At 36.9% G+C, this 20,819-nt stretch overlaps 1 pseudogene; it reads right to left on the bottom strand.

Annotated features, from left to right (window-relative positions):
* Positions 1 to 200: 200 nt before the first annotated feature.
* Positions 201 to 20,819, bottom strand: part of LOC116895963 — a 39,165-nt pseudogene continuing 18,546 nt past the window's right edge.

Here is a 20,819-nt window from a genome sequence, read left to right as displayed (position 1 = left end):
AAAGGCAAAAGAAAACATTTGCAATTCCATCCTATGTAAATGTGAAATTTCCTGAGCTCAGAGCACAACACTTTCTGGAGGCATAGACTAGATGCTGGTTACTAGAGATTAGCAAATAGGGCTACAGATGACCACATAGAAGAGGCTAAGAAGTAGCACTCCGCGACGCCCAAGCTAAGAGTGCCCTGTGTCACAAGAAGTTAATAGAACACTTCAGATTTCGGGGCATACACTACAACATTTCTCAGGGCACCAATCACATCCTTGTGTATGAAGCTGTATATCAGGGGGTTGAACATAGGAGTTTCAATGGTGTAGAATAGAGAGAAGACTTTGTCAATTCCTGGAGAATGGCTTGACTTTGGCCTTGAGTATGTAACAGTGGCTGACTCAAAAAAACAAAACAAAACGAAATAAAAAACAAAACAACAAACAAACAAACAAACCAAAAACACAAGCAAATGGGAAGGACATGTTGAGAATGCTTTTGCCTGTTCTGTGGCTGTTGGCAACTTTAAAATGATGGCAATGATTTTGATATAAGAAGCAACTATCAACACAAAAGGAACTACATCAAACAAGATGGCCACTAAATAGACAGACAGCTTATTAATAGAAGTGTCTCCACAGGCCAACTTGAAAGTGGGCAGTATGTCACAGAAGTGGTTGATTGGGTTAGAATTACCAAAATGTAGAGAGAATATCTAACAGGTCTGTCCTGTCTGTACTGGGATGCCTCCAAGCCAGGAACCTGCAGCCTGTTGAGTACACTTTGTTGGGGTCATGACCAGAGGATAGTGTAGAGGATAACAGGTGGCCACATAGCGGTCATAGGACATCACAGCCAGCAGGAAACACTCAGTGGCTTCCAGGATAAGGAAGAAGTATATGTGCATGGCACAGTTTAGCACAGAAATGTGTCTGTCTTGAGCAGCAATGTTAAAGAGAATTCTAGGAAGAGTGACTGACACATAACAGATTTCCAAAGTAGACATATTTGCCAGGAAAAAAAATACATGGGTTTCTGTACTTCAAGATCAATTCTAGCTATCCCAGTAATGAAGCTATTTCCAATTATGATAATCAAGCATCATAATTATGAGAACATTTGAAACAGAAACCCACAGAGACTGGGAATCTCAGGAAAATCCAGAACAATGACTATTGTAACAACAGAGGCATTGAGCTTCACCCTGATCTGTGTGCTGCACTTTGTTGTGTAAAAAGTTTTGGAAATATTTAGGTGGTATTTTTGGCTCTGTTTATTTTTCTTGATTCTGTTTATGCTAATAATCTTCTCCTAGTGTAAGATTGTCTCAGAATCTTGAAGTTGCCATCAGCCATGTGTTAGGCTAAAGCAGCTCTCTGTTCATTGTGCTTTGTGGTTGTAGTGTTGTATAATACATTCTTTGCCTTTGTATACTTTTGTAATTTCCATAATTATTCCCAAGTAACAAGCATGTCATAATGGCAATGAATATTTAACTGTATGGACATATATCACTTTATATTTGGTTATATTCACATTCTAGAACCCTAATTATGTAATATCTGATTTTCCAGTAGTAATGACCTCCAAATAAGATTTAATTTGTATATGTTAAGGCAAAGTTCTTTATGCACTTCAAGTAAATGGCTATTCCATTAAAAAAAAAAAGAATGCTACAAGTGGAGAACAGAGAGCACATGCAGAGAGGCAAACAAATGTCACAAGCCTCCCATGATATTGTTGGCATATCACACTTTCCTTTAGTCTGGGATCACCTTGGTTTATTTTTCTTTGAAAATTCTTAGAATTTTATTAATTGCTTGATGCAAATGACAAAATATCAATTATCAAATTAGTGATCCATTACTTTGAGATCACACTTAATTCCTGTAATAGATTTTGTAATATGCAAAGTTACTAGACAAACATTGTTAAACCACAAAAGTAACAATTTCACAGGCAGAAAATGGAGTTAAATATCTATGAAATTTAGAATGGACCTAGGATGTAAATGGATCTATTAGTGCGAGAAAAAGCCCATTTAAAAAAAAATCAGAATCCATTTTATTCAGAACTTTCAAATAAAATGTCCTAGAAAGTCAAATATTAACATCTCTGTAGACGCGGTAACTATTATTTACCTGAACACAGAGTAAAATCTCTACCTGTATGCATGTGGACCTTTAAGAGAAATGAAAGCCATAAAGGCGTGTGGAGATATTCCTCTCCAGTTTTGTATTTTGCCCACACAGCACTAGTTCAAACTTTATCAAGAGGGTCATATCTTTTCGTTTGTCACAAGGAACACAATGAGAAGAGCGGGACTAAAGCAGTGTATTACCACTTCCCTGAGCTGATAGGGTCAATCAGTGTCAAAAGTGACAGGAGAGGACACCAAGGCAATATAACTTATCAGAGCTCATCTTTGGGTACCTCAAATGAAAAGGCTTGTGAAAGCCGTGAAAAGGAGAGTAAAAGGCAGAATAAAGACAAGAGGAGCGAATCACATCCACTCAAGGATGCTTTTTTTTTTTTTACATGCACTATATTTTCTTTTTTTTTTTTATTATTATTAACTTGAGTATTTCTTATATACATTTGAATGTTATTCCTTTCCCGGTTTCGGGCAAACATCCCTCCCCCTCCCCTTCCTTATGGGTGTTCCCCTCCCAACCTCCCCCCATTGCTGCCCTCTCCCAACAGTCTAGTTCACTAGGGGTTCAGTCTTAGCAGGACCCAGGGCTTCCCCTTCCACTGGTGCTCTTACTAGGATATTCATTGCAACCTACGAGGTCAGAGTCCAGGGTCAGTCCATGTATAGTCTTTGGGTAGTGGCTTAGTCCCTGGAAGCTCTGGTTGGTTGGCATTGCTGTACATATGGGGTCTCGAGCTCCTTCAAGCTCTTCCAGTTCTTTCTCTGATTCCTTCAACAGGGGTCCCGTTCTCAGTTCAGTGGTTTCCTGCTTTTGAGCAAACAGCATGCCCGTGATACAGTCTAGTGAAGACACAGGGCACATTCTCTTTATTTTCTGATCTTAGCTTCTACTAATCTTAATAACATGACTACCTAATATAATTGTCTTTGCCTTTATGTGAGCAAAAGGCACAGCTGTGCCTTTAGGCAGTAATAAAACAGGGCCAAAGGTTCTTTCCTATTAATATTTATATATCTAAAATAAAATCAATGCTAATAAAGGAGATATTAAAAGAAATACATAACTGTAGGTCTGAGAAACAAATGGAATTTCAAAAGTAGATTGAAAATATTTAATGTTTGGACAAATACAGTATTTTCTACCATTAATGAATAAATAGATAAATAACAACTAAAATAATATTGATGATTTTATTTGAAAATATTGAACAGAAGAAAATAAGATAATTAATGAGAGACCTCCCAGCATGTAAAAAATGAAAGACATAAATTATTATGTGTATATGCTTTACATTTTCCTAAACTGTGAGGTTTACATAACCTGAAATGTAGAGACAGGTATCTAATACGTAATAAATGAAAAGAAAATGCCTTTAAAATGAAGGGTTTTAGACAAATCTAAAATGGAAGTGCGATATGAGTCAGTAAAGAATTTATGTATAAAAGGTATTACTGGATAAATTAACACAAACGCACATTCATGATTTTGACAAAGGTGTCATAAGCATACACTAAAGTAAGAAAATTCTCATCAGGGAAGAGCCTGGGAATCCTGTCTGTCACCAGACTTTTCCACTTACCAAGAACACAAGTCACTTCAAAATAAATATCAGACGAATTTGAGACCTGAATTGCTTTAGCTGCTAGAAGAAAGCTCAGAAGAAATGCTTTATGACTTTGAAATGGCAAAGTTTATTTTTGGACACGATACCAAACACAAAAGCGAGAACAGACAAATGGAACTATATAAAATGTGTGCGTAGCAACTGAAACAAATAACAAAGGGAAGAAACAGGCAAGAGATTAGGAGAAATTATTTACCAGCTGTATCTAGCAAGGAGTTGGTATCCACAAGGCACACAGCACAGCAGTCTCCAAATCACCGGCAGCATAAGGATAAATAACACAATTAAGAAATGACAATTGACTTAAATTGACATCTATCAAAAGTATTCCCAGAAATGACTAATAGGACTATGAAAAATGCCTATGACCAGTAATCATCAAGAAAATGAAATCAAAACCATAATGGATATCATATTGCATCTTTGAGAATGGCTATTAGCAAAGATAAATGATAATTTTCTGACAAGTGCGGGTTATAAAAAGCAACATATGCATACTATTTTTCTGAAATATTTTCCTTCACACTCGTTTTTACAGACTACTGTGTGGTCTTGTAGAATGCTATGCTGCCAGTTACTTCCTTTCAGTCAAATGAAGATGTCAGACCCTTGTCTGACTTGTAATATTGTTAAAAGGGTCTACCTACTTCAAATGCAATTTGTTGTGCATTTTAGCAGTTTCATTAAGAATGCTTCAATGTGTTTATAAAATTTATTAGCGTATATTCATAGCATGAAGAGACAGGATTGACAGCAGCACTTGTGTTCAAGTATATAGTACACTGTGACCATATCCATCCACTACCTTTCGCTGCATGCACTAGATCCCTCCACTTAGCATAGTGGTCCTCCATGCCCCTCTACTGTCCTGCAAAAGTCTTGATTTCATTCTTCTTTGTAGATGGACAAGACTCCATTTTATGCAGCACAGTTTCATCTCATGATGGATACCCGACTAGTCAAACAAGAAAGAAGCACAGTAACATTTCTAAGCCCTTCTGTAGACTTGAGAACAAGACAATCCAAAGAGCAGCCACTCCGATATACATGGTCACCATTTATAAAATATTATTTAAGTGTAGTAGGTGGATTTTGAATCCAGGTACTTCCATACATGTAAACTTCACATTTTATGGTTAAAATCAGTAGAGTTTTGTTTCTTTACCAACGGTCACCCTTTTGTTTGTGTGGGGTCGGGTGTGTGTGTGTGTGTGTGTGTGTGTGTGTGTGTGTGTGTGTGAAAAGTTTACATGCAGATGCATGCTGTCAGCATAGTGGATAATTTTTGTGATAATTATTATAATAGCATGTTTTAGTAGTAGAAATCCATAGATATTTATATGGTTTACTAAGAAGTAGTTCTTATAACAATGGAAGTACCTAAGTATACATAGCTAGGAAGAAAGTTTTAGTTTCCATACTCAGGGTGTTTTTACTAGTCCTAATATGAAGAAACACACTTTAACCAGAATCCCTACTTATAATCCTTTATTTGTAAAATTTTGTGGTTCTGAATTAATAATTCAGAGTGCTATTATGGGAGTTTATATTTTTGTTGATATCTTAGAGAAAAATAGAATCATACTGTAAATATAACATAACAAATTGAGTTTTCAGTTACCACAAACATTTTTCCAGTTCTATAAACTACAATATTGCTTCATACAACAAACACTGAATCACCAAATACTGAGAAGTAAGTAAGTAAATAAATAAAGCTTTTGTTTCTCTCTTAGTTTATATTCCTACATTTCATTCAATTACCAGATTTTAACTGCTAAAGATGCTCTGTATCTTTCATGTAAACATTTTTTTACTCTCTAAAAGTCTTGTTTGACCATTCTATTGCATGTCTGAAACGTTAAGTCTAAATAGACCCTTTGCCTTGGGGAATCTACGTCAAGAACAAACTGACAGTCACATCTTTATCAAGTGCATCCTGCACTATTCCCGCTTTGCCTAAATAATTTTTTTATTTTTTTATTTTTGTGAGAATCTCATTCTGCAGCCCATGTTGGTCTATAGCCCTATTAGCATCAGCATGCTTTGAACTTATTTTAAATGACTTGTTTATTAATTTCATACATGAGTACCCTATAATATTTACTTCATTCCATTATTCCTCATTCCTACAACTTCTGCTTTATACCCACTTTTTCAATTTATGATCTCCTCTTCTAAAATTATTATTATGTATATACATACTTATGTATGTATATGTATGTATACATACATATACAAACCCTGGAGAAACTGATTTTTCTACCTTTTCCAGCCATTGACTGCTTATAGTACTTAATCTAGAGGTGAGCTTTAGGAACTTTATTTCATCCCCACTGCCTTTCATTTTGTAAGTCTTAGTCATATAACCATGCTGTTGCAATATGATAGGTACAGAATTCTTGTCTTGTGTGGAAGACACTATGGCACTGACTCCTACAGCCTTTCTAACCCCTCTCCTGTGAAGTTCCCTTAGCTTTACATGTGAGGTAGTTTTGTAGATGAACTAAATGGAGTTACACATATCACAGTCATGTTTTCTCCACATTGGGACCATTATGAACCCTCCATCTGATGCAAAAACGAAACATTTCTTCCTCCTCGTCCTGGTCCTGGTCCTGGTCCTGGTCCTGGTCCTGGTCCTGGTCCTGGTCCTGGTCCTGGTCCTGGTCCTGGTCCTGGTCCTGGTCCTGGTCCTGGTCCTGGTCCTGGTCTTGGTCCTGGTCCTGGTCCTCGTTCTCCTCCTCCTCCTCCTTCTCCTCCTCCTACTCCTCCTCCTCCTACTCCTCCTCCTCCTCATCTTCCTCCTCCTCCTTCTCTTCTTCTTTTTTGATGAGAAGTGGATCGTATTATAATTGCTTAGAATATAGTTAGTTGAGTTAGAAAAATGTCATAGGCCATTGCCTTTGCTCTTGGTTGCCATAAAGAATATGGAGATAAGATTCTATTTACAGTGATATCATTTGGACACACAGGACCTGGAGATACCAAGCTGGTGCGGACTCCAGCTTTCATAGTGTAGGAACATTTTATACAAGCTTAAATTTAAGAGAGAGAATAAATTGAAGTACTACCTAAGCATTAAGCCTGTCAACCACAAAAATCAGTGTCCGAGAAGGACATCCCCAATGATGTAATAATGACACATATTGGAGGTAACCAACAGTTGCTTAACAATCTAAAGTTCCACTCAATATGAAGGAAATCATGTCAAATACTGTAAATCCACCCAGTCACCCTTGGCTAGAGAGATCATAGACCCAATAGGAGAAACTACTACTAGCCATGAACTTTTCATCCTCTTTTTTTAATCTCCAAGTGTTGAGATTATAGTTTTGCCCTATCCTATCCACCAGCTTTTTACCTAACGTTTTATAAATCTCCTACTTGAAAAGATGAAGAGTTATTTAAGAGCCTTCATAAATGAACCTATTTGTTTCTCCAACATTTCTCTTGAATATTTCTCATATCTGCTTTATCTTCAAGCAAGCCATGGGGCTAACAATTTCCCACATGAACCTCATCTTTTTGCATTATCAGGGAACCCTCTCCTCTCTCTTTGGAGTATTCATTTTCTAAATGAACACACATCAAGGGTTCCTACCACTAGGAACTCTCATCCCTGTAGTTTTTCCTCAACTCTACAGTTCATAGTCCCTCTCATAATCAAGAAAACAAAAAGATTTGAACAAATGACAAGCAATGCTTTCAATGAAGGATACAAGTATATTTAGTACTCTTTGAAGACTTATTTCATGGACTGCATTCTAGCTTTAGGAGAAGCTAAAGAATATGGGGGAATTTATATAATAACTTGCATTCTCACAATGTAGCCATAATCAGGGAAGATTTTTTTATAGCACATAGTGATGATCACGGAGAACAACAGCTGGTCCAGAAGCAGAGAATGAGGGACTACAGAATTCCCATCTTGTATTGGGCTATGTAATTATAAATGATTCGCCCAACATCAAGGAGAATTGCAAAAGAGAGTAGAAAGATTGAAAGTCCAGAGGTAGTAGGTGATGACAAGGAAACAGTATCCTTCAAGCACAACAACCCTGGTGTATATAAGAATTCACAGTGGTTGTGACAAAATGCACAAGACCTTCTCAAGTTCAAATCAGAAACAAATCCAGCAAGATGAAGGATACACAAATCTCTACATCGATCTGAAAAGTTATTGAAAGTTAAAAGTTGCTGGGAGAGAGGAAAATGGGCTCTCTTTAAGAGTGAGACTCCTGGTACCCCTGGTATGACAAAAGGGATCTAATGGATGGATACCTATCCAAGAGTATATGGACAGTAAAAATTGACCTTAATCTTTTAATGATGACACAAGGTTAGATGAGTAAACAATGGGGTTTAGATATGGGGGTATTTGGGAGAGGGGGTGAATATGATTTAAAAACATTTGAAATTTTCAAAGAACTAATTAAAGAACAATTCAATTATTGGATCTATCAGAGGTTTATTAGTGACATAGATAGAAAATAAAGTGAATACATGCAATTTCCATAAATGAAATTTGACATGTAGGCAAGTTTTCTTAAAACATTCATGGAATTGTAAAGTTGATGGGACAGAATGACAGAGTGGATTTCAGAAAACCTGATGTTCAATCATTGTTATACCAGTTAATAAATATATTACTATGATTTATTTACCACATGTTTAATAAAATAAGATGAGAAACAGAAAATACTCAGAAAAGCATATAATAATGTAATGTATTATATTAGTAATAATGGTTTTTAATCAATAATTTGTATGAAACTTTGTAATCCATGCCAATACAAATATGTGTTGCATATATGTAGGCTACACAGAATACAGGAAAATGCGTCTTATTCTTCTATGTTCCATCTGGCCCAATAGTCCATTGTGATACTTCCTGAAGACAGACAGCATTTGGACAGGGAGGGTGTTTATGACCTTAAAGTAACCTGAGATAAAGTCACTTGCACCTACCAACTGAAGTCACTGTCATAGACTTCTGACTTCAGTGTCATATTTAGTAAGCTACAACTAGAAGGGAAATATTCCCAAGCTTCAGAAGAATTAAAAAGAAGAAACTTCAAAGAGAAAATGTAATCATCTGAAAAAGTGTGATAAAGTATGCTCATTGGAATTGAAATGGTCCTTGGTTAAAAAGTTTAAGAAAGTAAATTAAAATGCCAAGCACAACGGGTAACTTTGCAATAAAGAATGCTGTACTCTCACTCACAGTGTTAAAGGAGAAGAGATCAGTCCAATTAAATATTCATGAAACAAAAGATCAAGGCTTTAAGTCTTAGATCAAGTTCAAGCCTGGAATGAACTAATGATCCAATAGTTCATACGAATACTAAGCACTCCGTAAAGGAATAAGTAGGAACTACAGTTTGGAATGGGTTCCACTTGAATTTAATTGATCAATAGTTTTCCTTTGTTTTCTTTTTTCCAATTTTGGATCTGGAGCTGATAGACATTTAAGATAGTGAATCTCAAGACTGCACATACAATAATCAGCCAAACATTGAGGGGCTGCAGACATCACTGTAACCAGATAAAGATGCTTTGATTCTTTTGTTTCTTTTTACTAAACAAGATAATATTTCTTTTCTCAGATATTTTATCTTCACGCATTTATAGACATTATAATCATTGATTATAAGAAGATAAAAATTTAATAACTGCTATTTGACCATAAAATTGCTAAGAACTTATGTTGAAGAAGCATCAGTAGGGTAGTTGCAGTTAGCAATGAAGATTAATGGTCTGTGCATTAATTGTTTGAAGTGAAAACTCTTTTCAGGACCGACTCTCGAAAAAGGAGTAAGCAATTTCATTTCAAAAGATCGATTGCATAGAAGTCCAGGTGAAGAAGCTTTGACCAATTTGACATCGTCTTTAGAAAGATGCAGGGAAAAAGAAGGTTAATCCAGCCCCAGGCAGAATGCCTCTTCTGAGTGTATATCAGCTGGTGAAATGTGCAGGCTTCAGAAGCAGCAGAGAGGTGCAGTGAAAATAATCATTGACTCTTGATGCCTGCAGGTAACAAGCACTGCAGGTGAGATAAAGGCCAGACTCAATCCATCCTCAGTGCAGCAGGCCTGTGGTCATACTTCCCTGGAGAAGGCCCAGTGTCCATCACCACAATTGGTCCAGCAGAAGCATTTTATCTATTTATTTATTTTCAAGTTGACAACAGTGTTTGTGAAAGCCAAGGCAGACAAAGCCTCTTCTACAAAGCCTAGGGGATCTGTTATTCCTTTTGAATGGAATGGCCTACAGTCATTTTTGCAAAACCACTAATAAAAAAAGAACTCTGAGTACTGTTGTGTTGACTGAAGCAAAATAAACCTTGCAGACTGAGAGTTGGGGGCAGGGATAAATGGGCAGAATAAAATGAATTGTCAGACAGGTTCATTCTCATTTGGTTAACCTAGTGGTGGCTCATATTATCTAGACATATCTAGACACAGTATGTTTGACGTAATTAAAAAGTGGGATTTGAAATTTAGCTCTCGGTACTTACTGAAACATTCACAGAAATAAATCACTGGTGTAAAAACTAACATGTTCTGTTGAAATCTTCATTGGTCATGTTTAACATTTGCTTGCCCTGTGTTTAACACTATGAATAGTTGTGCTATTAAATTCCAGTGTGCTCTTTAATTTACATAATATGCAGTTTAATGCGGTTGTCATAAAATGTATGTCAAGTATTTGTTACACATGCTAATAATTTTTTAAACCAAATAATTTCTTCTATAGGCCAGAAGATTTTTAGCATACATATGAGGACCTAAAGTTACACATTAAATGGTTATATTAATTTGCAAGCGTTGGTTTTTATGATAAGGATGAAACCGCATATATTTCAAAACATTTTCAAACAACAGATGGATGAAGTCCTTCTCATAAATGTTTGGCTGTTTCTTTAAAAATGAAATATAAAGACAGTTTCGAAAGCAGCAAGGTATAAGAGAAAACCTAGGACTTCAGAAAGAAAATGAATCTCACAGTCAACTCATGATCAGAAAAATTGCTGTTAAATTAAGAACAAAACCAATGCTACTGGTTATGAGCACTGGCACTGAAGCAATGCTGAGGTCTCGTCTTTCCATGACTGGGGAAGCCATGGTACGAAGGTGTGCATTTTGACAGCATTGTGAAAAGGGGTGGTGTTATGTTGGACTCATTAGGTGACATCTATGCCATGAACATGAGACCATGCACATTCAGATACCACAATTTATGAATCCACATGATTTTACACAACAAGACCAATACGCTAGTGCAAGGGCAGTTTTAATAAACTGAGAAATAGAGGAGAACAGTTAACTTGAAAGATTCTGTTAGTCAAACATAAATTGTGAGACTATACAGCCTTTGACGTATAGATTATAGGAAATAAAAACATAAAAGTATATAAGAGATAGAGAAGAAAGTTTAAACACGTGGAAAGAAAACTCCAATCATTTCCTTTAAAAAAAAAAGCATAAAACAAGCAGTACTAGAAAACAGTCACATCATGGTTCTATTGATTAAATATATATACTAATAATTGTATATAATATAGCATATATATAATAAACTATACATGTGGTATATTTGGATATGCATATGATGCTGATACAGTACATAGGAGATGGAGAGATGGCTCACTGGTTAGGCTTACTTGCAGTTCTTACAGAGGACCAGTGTTTAGTGCCCAGCACTTAGATCCAGTACATCATGACTTTCTGCAACTCCACTTCCAGGAAATCCAGAACTGTCTTCTGGCCTTAATGTACAGTCATTTGCACATGCACATACACTTAAAAATAAAAATAAAAAGTGTATGAAATAAAAGATATGGCATCTAAAATATGTTTAAATGTTTACAAACTGGTGCTAAATTTAAAAGAAAAGCATAGAAACTCAGTCTATGGTAGCACAGAAACAGCCATAGTCGTAAGACTAGAGGAACATGCGGTTACAACAGTCATCACTGATATCATAATCACAGTGATGCAGAAGACCAAGGGATGCTAGTCTTAAGAGGTCTTAGTCATGAACAAAGCTTACCAAAACTAAATTCCAAATATAGTTGTGATCCCATTACTAAAACATACTTCTATTGGCTCTCTTGACTAGAGAAATAAATGGTTTTATGAAACAAAATAATTAAGATTTGAACACATTGTAACAAAATAGTGACAAATATTTGTAGCAAATTGAAGGGGAATCAGAATAGAAAAGGAAGGTCAGTGTGAGCACAACATAGTAAGCTGTGTACAGTCACTAGAGTGAGTATATAGCAAGGCACGAGTTTAAAATCCAGGAACAGGTTACTAGTCTAATAGAACTCATATCAGTCAATTTTGTGGCTGCTATCTATAAATAACAAATCTTAAAAACTCTTAGTCATTTTAATCTACTCCCCTAGTGTTTAGTGTTAGAATGTATGTAATAATTTCAAAACATAAACATGACACATTAAGAATTTGTTTTTCACTTGAATGTTATGAGCTGGACTGCACTCTTGTATTAATTAGAGAACTGCAAAAACTTTGTGATATGATCCTAAAATAACAATTTTGTCCATGATATAATAGGATTATATATATATATATATATATATGTGTGTGTGTGTGTGTGTGTATATATATATATATATATATATATATATATATTTCTAATGGAAGATAGAAGTGGATGTAGATGATGTAAGTAGGGAGAAACTGGAGGAAGTTGAATGAGGGAAAAGTATAATCAGGATATAGTGTGAAAAAATTATTTTAAATGAAAAGGGGAACATGTAACCAGAGTCTTTTAAGATTTTCTCATTCCCATTGCTTATATAAATATCTCCAAATCTTCAGGACATACACTCAGGATCTTATGTAGTAGCAGAAAAATGACATGGTGCTGGCAAAATCCAGGCAGATGAATTCCAAAATACAGTGTTCAGTTAACTATAACAATCCCATACAGTGATGTTCCACAAATCTAAATCTCAAGAGAAGGCTCTAGAATAGGTGTGGAAGGTAACAGTTTCAGTATTTATATCTCAGGGGATTTTTGCTCCTGGATTTTATTTAAAATCATCAACAGTCTTACCCAGCTTTGACATCTGTGAACTATAATAATAACTAACCCTGCAAGACTTTCCCATGGGTGCAATAGTAGCGTGGTTGCTATGAGGATAACCAACAGCCTTATGACTGTATTTAAGGACAACTCTACAGGAGGAAGCACATGCCAAGAACTTATGGTTTCTCTCTATCCCTGGAATAGTGCAGTTCTCTGACAAATTCCTTTCTAAAATGGGTGGTAGCCAATCGAGAAACTCACAAGATGTCAAAGTACAGAGAATAAGTGTCACAGAGTGATCATGCACAAATGGGACATCCGTATCAAGCTCACCTCAAGTCTCAGGTACCTTTGGTCAAAGAGAATAGAAAGACTGTAAGAACCAGAAGTCTGTGCAGAGCAAGTTGGTATCTTTGGACAAGACTGGGCCTTTGTACTCATGAGCTCACAATACAGTAGTTGCCTTCACAAACCTTGCACGAGATCAAGCCATTCAGTATTCTACCAGGGAGGGGCATGAGGCTCATGAGACCTACTCCTAGTGAAGGAGCTATTAGCAGTTAGAGGCTAACTTTTCAGAAAGGAAGAGTCTGTTTTCTTTAAATATGTGTTTCCCAGTAAATCGACCATGCTCCAATGGAATATACCATACCTGTGAGTAGATGGTCAATACAAATAGGATATAGTGAGTTTCTAATTAAAAAACAATAAAGTTCAAAGAGGAGAACTGGAGAATAGGGGTGGAGCTGTGAGCAGTTAGGGGCATGAATATAAGGTGAATATCAAAATAGGTTGCATGACATTGTAAAATAACAAAATATCATTCTCAACTACTTAAAATAACAATTTCAGTATTTTCTAAAAATATAAATATTTTATTTGCATTATATGATCACCAAGGAGGGTAAAAATAATGTCTTCTTAATTTTGTTTTATTTATTTAGTTATTTGTTTGTTTGTTTGTTTTTGTTGATTAAGCTATTTATTTTACAATCCGATCACTCATTATCCTCCCTCCTCTCCTACTAGTCCCCACATCTCACCGCTCCCATCCACCCCTCCTCCCCTTCTCAACCTTGGCATATCAAGTTGCAGTTAAGACTATGCACATCTTCTATTGAGGCTAAACAAGGCATCCCAATTAGGGAAAAGGGATCCAAAGGCAGGTAATATCGTTGGAGCCTCTGCTCCTGTATTAGGAGTCCTGCATGAAGATCCAGCAGCACACCTGTTACATACGTGCAGAGGGTCTACGTTCATCCCACGCGTGCTCTCTGGCATTGCATGCTCTCTATGAGCTACTACGGGCCCAGATTATATGATTGTGTAGGTTTTCTTATAGTGCCCTATATCCCTCTGGCTCCTTCAGTCCTTCCTCCTTGATTTCCAGAAGATTCACCAAGCTTCTCCTAATGATTGGCTGTGGGTCTCTGCATCTGTTTCTATCAACTGCTGGGAGAAGCCTCTCTGAGGACCGTTATGCTTGGCACCTGTCTTCAGGTGCAGAAGAATATTATTAATTGTCAGGGGCGGAAATCCTCTCATGGCATGGATCTCAAGTTGGCTCAGTCATTGGCTGGCTATTTCCTCAATTCTGCTCCATCTTTTAACCCTGCACATCCTATCAGCTGGACAAATTTTGGGTCTAAGATGTGTGGTTCAGTTGATATCCCAGTCCACCCATTGGAAGGCTTGCCTGGTTACCAAAAATGGCCAGGCAGGATCCATATTCCCCATAGCTAGGAGTCTTAGCTACTGCCACCCTCATAGATTCCTCAGAATTTCCACTGTCCTAGATTTCTGGCTCATCCCAGAGATGCCCAACCTCCTAATCCAGTTTCTCCTAGTTCTCTCTCCCTCTATCCTTTCCCAATCCATCTGTTCTGTGCCCAGCCCCAGTCCTTCCCAACCCAGTCTATTCATCCCTGGGGGTCTTAACTCTTTTCCATTTTCAGTGTGATCAAGCATCTCCCTTGGACTTCCCTTGTTATTTAGTTAATTTGGGTCTGTGGACTGTAGTACATGTGTCCTGTACTTTACAGCTAATATTCACATATGAGTAAGTTTATACCATGTTCTGGGTCTGGGTTACCTCACTCAGAAAGATCTTTTCTAGTTCCATCCATTTGCCTACAAATTCTATGATGTTATCATTTTCAATAACTGGGTGATATTCCATTGTGTAATTGTACATTTTTAAATCCATTCTTTGGTTGAGGGACATCTAGATTTTGTCCAGTTTCTGCCTATTATGAATAAAGCTGCTATTAACATAGTTGAGCAGTTGTCCTTATGATATGGTGAAGCTTCTTTTGGGTATATGCCCAGGAGTGATGTAGGTGGGTCTTGAGGTAGATCCATTCCCAATTTTCTGAGAAACTTCCATAATTGATTAGCAAATTGGTTGTACAGGTTTGCACTCCCATCAGCAATGGAGGAATGATCCCCTTGCTACACATCTGAGACAGCAAGAGATGTCCTTAGGTTTGTGGATTTACTTCTGGTTATTCGATTCAATTGCCTTGATCACCCTGTCTGTTTTATGTGAGTACAATATGATTTTTAGTAAATTGCTCTGTAGAACAGTTTGAAATCAGGGATGGTGATACCTCCAGAAATACAGGATTATTTCAGCTATCCTGGGTTTTGTTGTTGTTGTTGCTGTTGTTGGTGTGTGTGTGTGTGTGTGTGTGTGTGTGTGTGTGTGTGTGTGTGTGTGTGCATTTCATATGAAGATAAGCACTATTCTTTTGAAATCTATGAGGAACTGTGTTGGAATTTTTATGGGAATCTCATTGAATCTAATTTGATGGGAATTGCATTGAATCTGTTGATTGGTAGGATGGGCATTTTTACTATGTTAATCTTACTGATCCATGATCATGGGAGATCTTTACAAATTCTAATTATCTGTGGCTATTGTGAAGGGTATTGCTTCCCTAATTTCTTCTGTAGCCCATTTATTGTTTGTATATAGGAGGGTTACTTATTTTTTTAGTTAATTTTGTATTCAACCACTTTGCTGATACTATCATATCATCTGTGCATAGAGCTACTTTATCTTCTTCCTCCCAATTTGTATTTCCTGAATCGTCTTGAATTGTCTTATCGCTGTGGTTATTACTTTGAATACAATATGGAATTAATAGAGAGAGAGTGCATAGCCTTGTCTTGTCCCTGATTTTAGTGTAATTGCATTGAGTTTCTTTCCATTCAATTTGCTGTTGGCCAGTGACTTGCTGTATATTGTTTTTTATTGTGTTTTGGGGTGTGCCTTTTATCCCTGACATCTCCAAGGCTTCTATCATGAAGGGATGTTTTCCAACAGCCTTTTCAGCATCTAATGAGATGATCAAGTGGTTTGTTTTTTCTTTCTGTTTGTTTATATGGTGGATTATATGATGGATTTTTACATGTTGAATCATGCCTTCATTTCTGAGATAAAGCTTACTTAATCATGGCAGATGATATTTTTGATGTTTTCTTGGATTCAGGTTCCAACTATTTTAGTGAGTCTTTTTGTATTAATGTTTCTAAGGAAGATTGGTCTGAAATTCCCTTTCCAGGCTGACTCTTTCTTGGTTTAAAGGCCAGGGTTACTGTGGTCTCATAAATTGAAATTGGCAGTGTTCCTTGTGTTTCTATTTTGTGGAATAATTTGAAGAGTTTGATATTGGCTGTTTATTAAAGGTCTGATAGATTTCTGAGCTAAAAACATTGAGACCTGGGCTGGTTTTGGTATGGAGAATTTAATGACTTTTTATTTCCTAAGAGCTTATAAGTCTATTTAAATTGTTTACCTGATCCTGATTTAAATTTGGAAAGTAGTATCTACCAAGAAAATTGTCCATTTCCTTTAGATTTTCAAACTTTGTGAAGCACATGTTTTTATTTTAAAGTATGACCTAATAATTTTTTTATTACCTCTACATTTGTCGATATCTCCCTTTTTCATTATAGACAGACAGACAGACAGACAGACAGACAGATGATCTTTTAATTTGACTAAGGGGTTCTCTATCTTTTTTTATTTTCTCAAAAAAACAACTCTTTGTCTCATTAATTCTTTGTATAGGTCTGTTTGTTTCTATTTTATTGATTCCAACCCTCAGTTTGGTTATTTCCTATCATCTATTCCTCTTGGATATATTTGCTTCTTTTTCTTCTAGAGGCTTCTGGTGTAGTGATAATTTGCTGCTATAGATCTCACTAATTTCTTTATGAAGGAGCTTAGTACTGTGAACTTTCCTCTTAGTACTGCTTTCACTGTGTCCTACAAGTCTCGGTTGTGCACTAATTTTCATTGAATTCTAGAAATTATTTCATTTCTTTATTTCTTCCTTGACCCAGTAGTCATTGAATAAATAATTGTTCAGTTTTCATGAGTTTGTAGGCTTTATATTGTTTCTGTTTTAAAATCCGGGTTTAATCCATGATGGTATAATAAGATAAGGGAGTTATGTCAATTTTCTTTTATTTGTTGAGACTTGCTTTGTGAATGAATATATGGTCAATTTTGAAGAAGGTTCTGTGAGATGCTAGAAGAAGGTATATTTCTTTGTGTTTGTGTGAAGTGGTCTGTAGACATCTGTTAGGTCCATTTGAGTCATAACATCTGTTAGTTCTATGGTTATCTGTTTAGTTTCTTTTTGGATGAGAGTGGGGTGTTGTTGTCTCCCACCATTAATACATGAAGTTCAATGTTGTATTTAAGCTTTACTAAAGTTTCTTTTACCAATGTGATTGCCCTTGCAATTGGGGCACAGATATTCAGAATTGAGACATCATCTTGGTGGACTGATCCTTTCATTGGTATGAAGTATTCTTATCCATTTCGTTTATTAATTTTTATTTTTATTGGAAGTCTATTTTATTAGATATTGCAGTGACTACTCCAGCTTGCTTCTTGTGTCTATTTTCTAGGACTACCCAAAAGATGCCCCAACATATAACAAAGACACATGCTCCACTATGTTCATAGCAGCCTTATTTATAATAGCCAGAAGCTGGAAAGAACCCAGATGCCCTTCAACGGAGGAATGGATACAGAAAATGTGGTACATCTACACAATGGAATATTACTCAGCTATCAAAAACAATGACTTTATGAAATTCATAGGCAAATGGATGGAACTGGAAAATATCATCCTGAGTAAGGTAACCCAATCACAGAAAAACACACATGGTATGCACCCATTGATAAGTGGATATTAGCCCAAATGCTCAAATTATCGCACAGAACACATGAAACTCAAGAAGGATGACCAAAATGTGAATGCTTCACTCCTTCTTTAAAAGGGGAACAAGAATACCCTTGGAAGGGAATAAGGAGGCAAAGTTTAGAACAGAGGCAGAAGGAACACCCACTCAGAGCCTGCCCCACATGTGGCCCATACATATACAGCCACCAAACTAGATAAGATGGATGAAGCAAAGAAGTGCAGGCTGACAGGAACCGGATGTAGATCTCTCCTGAGAGACACAGCCAGAATACAGCAAATACATAAGCGAATGCCATCATTAAACCACTGAACTGAGAACGGGACCCCCATTGAAGGAATCAGAGAAAGGACTGAAAGAGCTTGAAGGGGCTTGAGACCCCATATGAACAACAATGCTAACCAACCAGCGCTTCCAGGTACTAAGCCACTACCCAAAGACTAAACATGGACTGACCCTGGACTCCAACCTCATAGGTAGCAATGAATAGCCTAGTAAGAGCACCAGTGGAAGGGGAAGCCCTTGGTCCTGCCAAGACTGAACCCCCAGTGAACGTGATTGTTGGGGGGAGGGTGGTAATGGGGATAGGGTGGGGAGGGGAACACCCATATAGAAGTGGAGGAGGAGGGGTTAGGGGGATGTTGGCCTGGAAACAGGGAAAGGGAATAACAATCGAAATGTAAATAAGAAATACCCAAGTTAATTAAGATGGAGGAAAAAAATGAAAAAAAAATAATTTTTTATCCCTTTACTTTGAGATAATGTCTATCTTTGATATTGAAATATATTTCTTGTTTGTAGTAGAATAGTGGATACTATTTTTTTTTCATCCATTCTGATAGTCTGTGTCTTTTTATTAAGGAATTGAGTGAATTGGTGTTAAGAGATATAAATTAGCAATTATTGCTAATTCCTGTTATTTTGATGTTGGTGGAGGTAGTGTGTGTGTCTGTATGTGTGTGTGTGTATGTGTGTGTGTGTGTGTGTGTGTGTCTTGTTTTTTTCTAGTGTGAAGTTATTTATTTCCTTGTTGTCTTGAGTGTTGTTATTCTCCTTGAGTAGGAGTTTTCCCCCTATAATTTTCTTTAGGGGTTGGCTTGTCAATAAATATTATTTAAATTTTGTTTTGTCGTGGAGTATTTTGTTTTCTACATCTATGGTGATTGAAAGTTTTGCTAGGTATAGTAGTCTGGGCTAGTATTTGTGGTGTCTTAGAAACTTCAACACATCTGCCCAGGCCATTCAGGCTTTTAGATACTCTGTTGAGAAGTCAGGTGTAATTCTAATTCTATTCCTTATATGGTACTTCCATATTACCACATTAGATGGTAATTTGTATTCCTTATATGGTACTTGACTTTTTTTTCTTGCAACTTGCAACTTTTAATATCCTTTGTTTTGAACACTTGGTGTTTTTATTATTACATGGCAGAAGGGTTGTTGCTGTTGTTGTTGTTGTTGTTGTTGTTGTTGTTGTTGTTGTTGTTGTTCCAGTCTATTTGGTTCAGGTCTAGCAAGGTGTCTCCCCTGGGAATTTTATGCCCATGTGGCCTCAGGAATCCATAGTACCAGCGTAGCCTAGAGTCTCTGATCCCAGAGTGGCCACCAGGATAGCAGGCAGAATTGTCATTGAGACATGGAAGGCAGAGGACAGTTCACTGTTGTTAGACATGCTTTAAGGGGACTTAGTGAGCAAGGGTTTGATACAGGAGACTGACCTGATTGCACCTGGTGGTGGCAGGCCTCCAGGAATGCAACATTGTGGGCTACATAATAGACCATAGGGGACAAGGTACAGTTTACTTATTTGGGTATGCTTTAGGGGGACCTGACAGACAGGGCATTGGGGGTGTAGTCAGGGTCTTAGCTGGTTGTCACTAGTGCCAGGAGGCCTGCAGAAATGCAAGCAGAGTTGTGGGCTGGAAAATGGAGCACCATTATTTTACATCAGAGAATGCTGCAGTATTTCCTTACTTTTAAGTTCAAATTTTCAATTCCTGAATTCATTGGTAACTTTTCTATTGCTATGATAATATACCATGATCAAGGCACCTCATGGAAAAAAGAGGTGATTTGGGCATACAGTTCCAGAGAATGATAGTCCTTCATGGTGGGCACAGTATGGCAGAAAGTGGCAGGTAGGCACCAGGAGTAGAATGCTGAAAGGTCACAAGTGAACTATAATCTGTCACCACACCCTTACCACACCTGTCACACCTGTTACCGTAACACCTGCTACCACAAGCATGAAATAAAAAGAACAAACTGCAAGTAGGGTAGGACTAGCTAATCTTAACGTTTCCCCCTAGCAATATGCTTCCTTGAAGCAAGACTTCAGTACTTTGATCTCCCAGACAATGCCACTGAGAACCAAATGTTCAATTACTAGAGCATATGGTGAATATTTTTTTATTTAAACCAACACATTCCACCCCTAGGTTTGATTAAATGCTGTTCAATCTTTTCTCCAAGTTGCTAAATTACAATAGACACATATGACCCTTTAGTATTAAGAACCAAATACAACCCAGATCCTCTTTTTCAGAATGCCAGTTCATCAGCTACTGCCCTATCACCTCTTTGTAATGTTTACTTCTCTTTTGCACCTTTTAATTTTATTTTCATATGGCTAAAGATAATGTAGACTGATATTACTAATTTGGTGTTTCCTTTGGAAACATTTCACTCCCCCCTGTAGCGCTTGGCATTACCTTTTATAATCTCATGCATTGCGATTGATTTCATTAGAGCATTTTCATACATAATG

Source organism: Rattus rattus, chromosome 3 (genome assembly GCF_011064425.1).
Source record: "Rattus rattus isolate New Zealand chromosome 3, Rrattus_CSIRO_v1, whole genome shotgun sequence".
In the NCBI taxonomy this organism is placed as follows: domain Eukaryota; kingdom Metazoa; phylum Chordata; class Mammalia; order Rodentia; family Muridae; genus Rattus; species Rattus rattus.
Note: the sequence above shows the minus strand (reverse complement) of the source record. Positions and strands in the feature narration are given on the sequence as shown.